Here is a 6,000-nt window from a genome sequence, read left to right as displayed (position 1 = left end):
ATGAAGAAACTCCTAAGACTGCAAACATCTGTTCTCTAGATCACTAGTCTCTGACTTCTACTCAGAAAAGGAAACGCAGAAAAAGGAATTAAGGAAGTGGAGGGCCAGAAACATGTCCCTTGAGGGTATCTGGGCCAATGAAAGCCACTCACCATATGCTTCTCCTACACATTCGGGGCAGGGATGGGGAAATCTCCTTCATGCCCCATCTTGCTACACAGTAGTATGGAAATCCTAATCCAGGGCCTAGAAGGGGAGGAAAAAATGAAAGGAGTCATAAGGGATGAGCCATTTTACAGATTGACCTTATAGATGGTGACTATGATGATGATGAATGGGTTGCTTCTCTGATGAATCCATCCTCCTGAGCCTCAGACAACCAATCAGTTATCAGGAAACTCAGCCAAAAAGATGTTAGTCTACAAATCCACCTATGTAGGAGACACCCTTCAAAAAGAAAAATCTATGTCCTTGTAATCTCAAGAAATTGGCTGCGGACTGGGAGGCGGGGGTGAAAGCAGGGGGACTCACCAAGTTGACCAGTGGCTTTCCTCCCCATGACCATTACAAGTTATTTATTGCTTTTCCCTGGACTTGGGGAAAGAATTCACAGGCAGAACTTGGCCAAGCAGCTTCTGACGATCTCTACATGTGTAATTCATTATGCATCATTCCCCGTTGTGGTCAGAAGCCATGCTCTCTGACAGACGCATGCTATCTGCACACTTCCTGTGTGGGCAGCCGACTTCATTCGTGCACCTCTGAAACCATGGCTGCTCATTGGATTGCTCAGAACCCCCGTGTCTTGCCAATCTTGCAGATTGCCAGTATCATTGTGTAAATGGGTCTCCTGGTTCTGTGTACTTTGGCACGCTCTGCATCAGTTCAGGGGGGTCTTCCCATTTTCCCTGATACTTTCCATTTGGTCATTTCTTATGGTGCAATAATCATTCATTACATCCATCTACCACGTTTGTTTAGCCATTTCCCAATGGATGACTAGCCACTACAAAAGGGCTGCTCTACATATTTTTGTCCATGTGGCTCCTTTTCCTCTTTTTTTGATCTCTTTGGGGTATAACCCTAGCAGCAATATCACTGAGTCAAAGGGTACATACAGTTTAGTGATCTGGGGTGGGGGTATATTTCCAAATTGCTGTCCAGAATGAACAAAGCATCCATTATCTCGTTTGATCCTTATAACAACCTTGTAAGGTAAGTGCTATTATAAAATGTATCCCCATTTTTCAAACAAGAAAATTGAGGCAGGAAGAAGTTAAGTAATTCACTCAGGGTCCCAAAACCAATAAGTATCTCAAGTAGGATTTGAACTCAGGACTTTTATCCTGTGTTCTGTGCAAAAAGCCATCCAGAAGCTGACCTAATCCATGGCCCCACCAACATAACCCCTTAGATACCTATTTCAAAATAATATCGACTGTTCTTTAGTCCAAAACCCTTGTTTTAATCTGAATGGTATCTTTTTCATCATTAACTTTCAATTTAAAGTCTTTTGTATTATTTTTGTATTATATTTCAAGGGATGATCCTGGAAAGGTTCCTCCTTGTAGTCATAGGGAAGGAAGCCATCTTTGATTCATTCACAATTAGTCCAAATATTTTAAGTTCATTGTTGATCAAGCTGAAAGACTCCCTGGAGGGAATGACTGAAGAATGGACTGTTTTAGGAGAATGAGCCTCCAGAATGAACCATAAGTTGAAGGACAATTACTCTGTTTGATGAATCAAAACTTACCTGGAACCTCAAATTATGTTTTTCTTATTATGGCATTTGGGGTTTGATTGGCAGTGAGCAGAAATAGTTTGGATGGAGGGAGGTTTTCAAAGGCATGATGAATCTCTCTCCCTTCGGATTTCTCTCAAACCAACAAACACTTATTAAACACCTACTGTATTCCAGGCACTGTGCTAAGCTCTGAAGATATAAAAATGGGCAAAACCTGGCCTTCTTTCATGGAGTTCACATTCTAATGGGGAGACAACACGCCAACAATGTGCAATCAAAATATAGACAGGAAAAAATGGAGCTAACCACCAGAGGGAAGGCTGCAGCATGGAAGGGGATAGGAAAAGGCTTCCTATGAAAGGTGGGGTTTTAGCTGGGCCTTGAAGTAAGCCAGGGAGGCCAAGGAGGTGGAGATGGGGAGAGACAGCACTCCTGGCAGGAGGCACAGCCAGAGAAAATGTCTGGGATCTAGAGATGGAATGTCTTGTGTGGAGATGTAGCAAGAAAGTCAGCTGCCATTGGATTGTAGATTGCATGGAGAAGAATTAAGTAAATAAAGAAATACTAAAAGAAGGCTGGGAAAGTGTGAGTGTGTGTGGAGGCAGGGGGAAGGGAAGGGAAGTGTGGACTCTAAACTTTGATCCTCGAGGTAGTAGGGAGCCCCCAGAGTTTACTGATCCTTCAAATGAAATGAATTCCTAACTTGGTCTCTGGCAGGCTTGTGCACAAACAGCACACTGCACATCTCCAAGACAGAAAGGACAGTGGCCATCAGCATGGGAACATGGAAAGGCACAGATGCTGGGTCAGGAAGAAATGTAGAGATCCCAGACGGGACCAAGAGAAACCAGGTGTGCCAAGAGATGCTCCAATCCGAAAGCAGAGACGGAGACCAAGCAAAGGAATCTCTAGTTTCTGAAACTACCAAGTACTGGGAATCTCACTGGGTCGGTGAGTAGGGTAACAGATTTTCTTTTTAGTCCATGAGTTGGAGACTGGGAACAAATGCTTCTCCTCCCCAGTCTTTTTCCACAACCCTGGGAGGAAGGCCCCAAGGAGTCGGTCTAGCTGCCGTGGACATGCTGGAAGGACAACAGGGAGAGGGAGAGGAGATGCTGGGAAGGGAACAGGAATGTTTGACCTAGTTTTCCTTATTCTATCTGTTGTAATCATAGCCATGCACAGCATGTTATTGGAGTGTGTCGTTGGTCAGTCATTTCAGTCACGTCTGACTCTTCAGGACTCCATCTGGGATTTTTTTTTTTTACCCCATTTGGGATTTTCTTGGCAAAGATATTGGAGTGGTTTGCCATTTCCTTCTGTAGCTCATTTGACAGATGAAGAAATGGAGGCAAACAGAGTTAAGTTACTTGCCCAGGATCATACAGCTTCCGATGTCTAAGGCCAGATATGATGAACTCAGGCCTCCCTGATCCCAAGTCCTGCGCTCTATCCACTGTGTCACCTAGCTGCTCTATTTCAAAAAAAAATCAATTTGCAGCTGTTCACTTGTGCCTCACTTTCCGTGATCCCATTTGGGATTTTCTTGGCAAAGATACTGCAGTGGTTTGTCATTTCCTTTTCTAGCTCATTTTACAGACAAGGAAACTGAGGCAAACAGTTAAGTGATTTGCCCAGGTTCACACAGCTAGTGTCTGATGCCAGATTTGAACACAGGTCTTTCTGACTCCAGGCCCAGCACTCTATCTTCTGCACTACCTAGTTACTCTTTAATTAATTAAGAGAATTTTATTTAATTTTACTGAAGGTCAACATTTATCGATTGAGTATTCACTCCATCTTAATGGACGTTTTTATTCCTCAAGCCAAAGTATACAAAACTTAAGAAAACTAGTCTGATTTTGTTTTCAATGAACCACTAAGCTTTATCTTAAAAACAAATTTTTAAAATGAGGTACAAAATTGTGTGTTCGTCCTTCATTGCCAAAGACCGTGCCATCAGAGAAATAATGACATGACTTGCACTTGACTTTGTTTTGAGTGAGGGAGGGTGCAAAATTACTGCTTTTGTTAAAGATGTGTCCGTGCCCATGGGGGTCACAGGCTGCTCAGTCTCTGAATTTATGAGTACAGCGAGTAGTGAATGAAGGAAAAAGAAATCCTCTGATAGGAAGTGGACACCAAGCAATTATTCAATCAACAGGCTTTTACTGAATGCCTCCTAGGCATCCAATGCTGTGCTAAGGACTGGGGATACATGAACATAAATGAAACAGTATCCATCCTCAAGAGGTTTACATTCTATCCAGGCCAGCAGATTTTATATCTCAAGTTTGTGAGCAAATTTCGTTTCCTCCCTCTGATTAATTTTGAACTTAGTCAGCAAGCTGTTGGTATCAAAGCGTTAGCATCCCTGAAACACAGGCAGGCTGGTGCGCAGGGACCAACCTAGGCAGATTTCTTCTGAATGATCGCCCTCTCGTGGCTAATAGAGAAACCGCAGCCTCTTAGGAAAAGGCTGTCTCCCACATAGGTTCGAGAAAGCAGTTTGCAAGGCTGGTGGCTCCGGTATAGCACCACCTGGTGGGTTAATTAGATATTGCAGTTCTTCCTGTTAGTAATAGCTAGCTTTAAAATTTGCAAAACATAATGATAATACGTTAACATTTATATAGTGCTGACTGTGTGGCAGGCACTGTACTAAGCGCTCTAAAGTTACTGTTATCATTTGATCCTTGCAGCAATCCTGGGAGGTAGGTGATATTATTACCCTCCTTTTACAAATAAGGAAACTGAGGCAAACAGAGTTAAGTGACTTGCCCAGGGTCACACAGCTAACAAGTGTGTGAGGCTGGATTTGAACTCAAGAAGATGAGTCTTCCTGATTCCAAGCTTGCTCTATCCACTACAGCACCACTTCGCTGCCTTGAAGGAAGGTAGAGATTCCAAAAGGCGGCACCAAGGACAGGAGGCATTCCAGGTACAGGGGACAACCAATGCAAAGGCATGGAAAGAGATGGAACGAAACCTTTCCAGGTAGACTGGGACAAGATTGGCCAGAGTGTTAAATACAAAACATTCTGGGGTCATAGGGAGCTACTGTGGTTTCTTGATTGACATGGTCAGACAAAAATAATGTCAGGGGTGCAAATGGAACCTGATTCTAAGTCCCTCACTAAGAATCACGGAATCTGAGAGGCACAGAATCAGGTAATCGTGATTCCAGCCTATGCCCAAAAGGACTCCCTGCTAGAACAAAGCTGATGAATGCTCGGTCATCCAGCCCCTCCATGGAAGGCGGCCATGACACTTCTGGACAGCTCTCACAGTAGGGATGTTTTTCAGGATATCAAGTCTAAATTCTCATTTTTGTAACGTGTAGCCATTGACTCCAATTCTTTACTACGGGGTCAAGCAGAACAAGGCAGACTTTTCTCTCACAAATACTTGAAAAAAGAGCTATCATGTGCCCCGCCCCCCCAATTCTCCCACCTCCAAGTCTTCTCTTCTCTATGGAAAACATCTCAGCTCCTTGCCCTTCACCAGACTGGCTGCCTTCTTTAGACACTCTCCAGCTCATAAACATCCTTCTTAAACTGTACCCCCTAGAAATGAGCACAGTACTCCAAATGTGTTCTGTCTAGGGCAGAGGACAGAGAACCTAGAAGTTCTGCCCCACTCAATACAGCCAAGACTTCAATAACTCTCCTGGCTTCCATCCCATCCTGCAGATTTCTTCTGAGCTTGCGGTCCCCTGAAAACCCCAGCTCTTTTTCTAACAAACTGCTCTCTAACCTTATTTCTCCCATGCGGTATGTGTAGAGTTGACTTTTTTGAGCCCAATTGTAAGACTTTTCATTAATCCCTAGTGATTAGACACTACCCAATGCTTTAGCGTTATAAGATCCTTTCCCTGTCTCCATCATCCAAGGGCACTGGATTGGCAATCACTCCCAGCTTGGTGTCGTTTGTAAATCTGATGCACAAATTTTATCAAGTCATTGATGAGAGTGTCAGATAGCACTGGGCCAAGCCTAGACTGGAGAGATCTATCTAATATCTACCCAGTCATATGATGTCTCATCCTATGACCCCATCTTCTCCACAACAGTATTATTAATATTAATTATATATAACATAGAATATTTTATTAAGGTAATTAATATTAGCTACTTTATCAAGATCTTGGCTAAAATTCAGGCAGACTTTTCTGATAGCATTCCCCTCATCTACTCATTTAGTCATCCTACCAAAAAAAGGAAATGAGTTTAGTCTGGCATGAGCTGTTTTTG

Source organism: Notamacropus eugenii, chromosome 4, assembly GCF_028372415.1.
Source record: "Notamacropus eugenii isolate mMacEug1 chromosome 4, mMacEug1.pri_v2, whole genome shotgun sequence".
NCBI classification, from domain to species: domain Eukaryota; kingdom Metazoa; phylum Chordata; class Mammalia; order Diprotodontia; family Macropodidae; genus Notamacropus; species Notamacropus eugenii.
The sequence above is the reverse complement of the archived record's forward strand: the minus strand, read 5'-3'. Positions refer to the sequence as shown.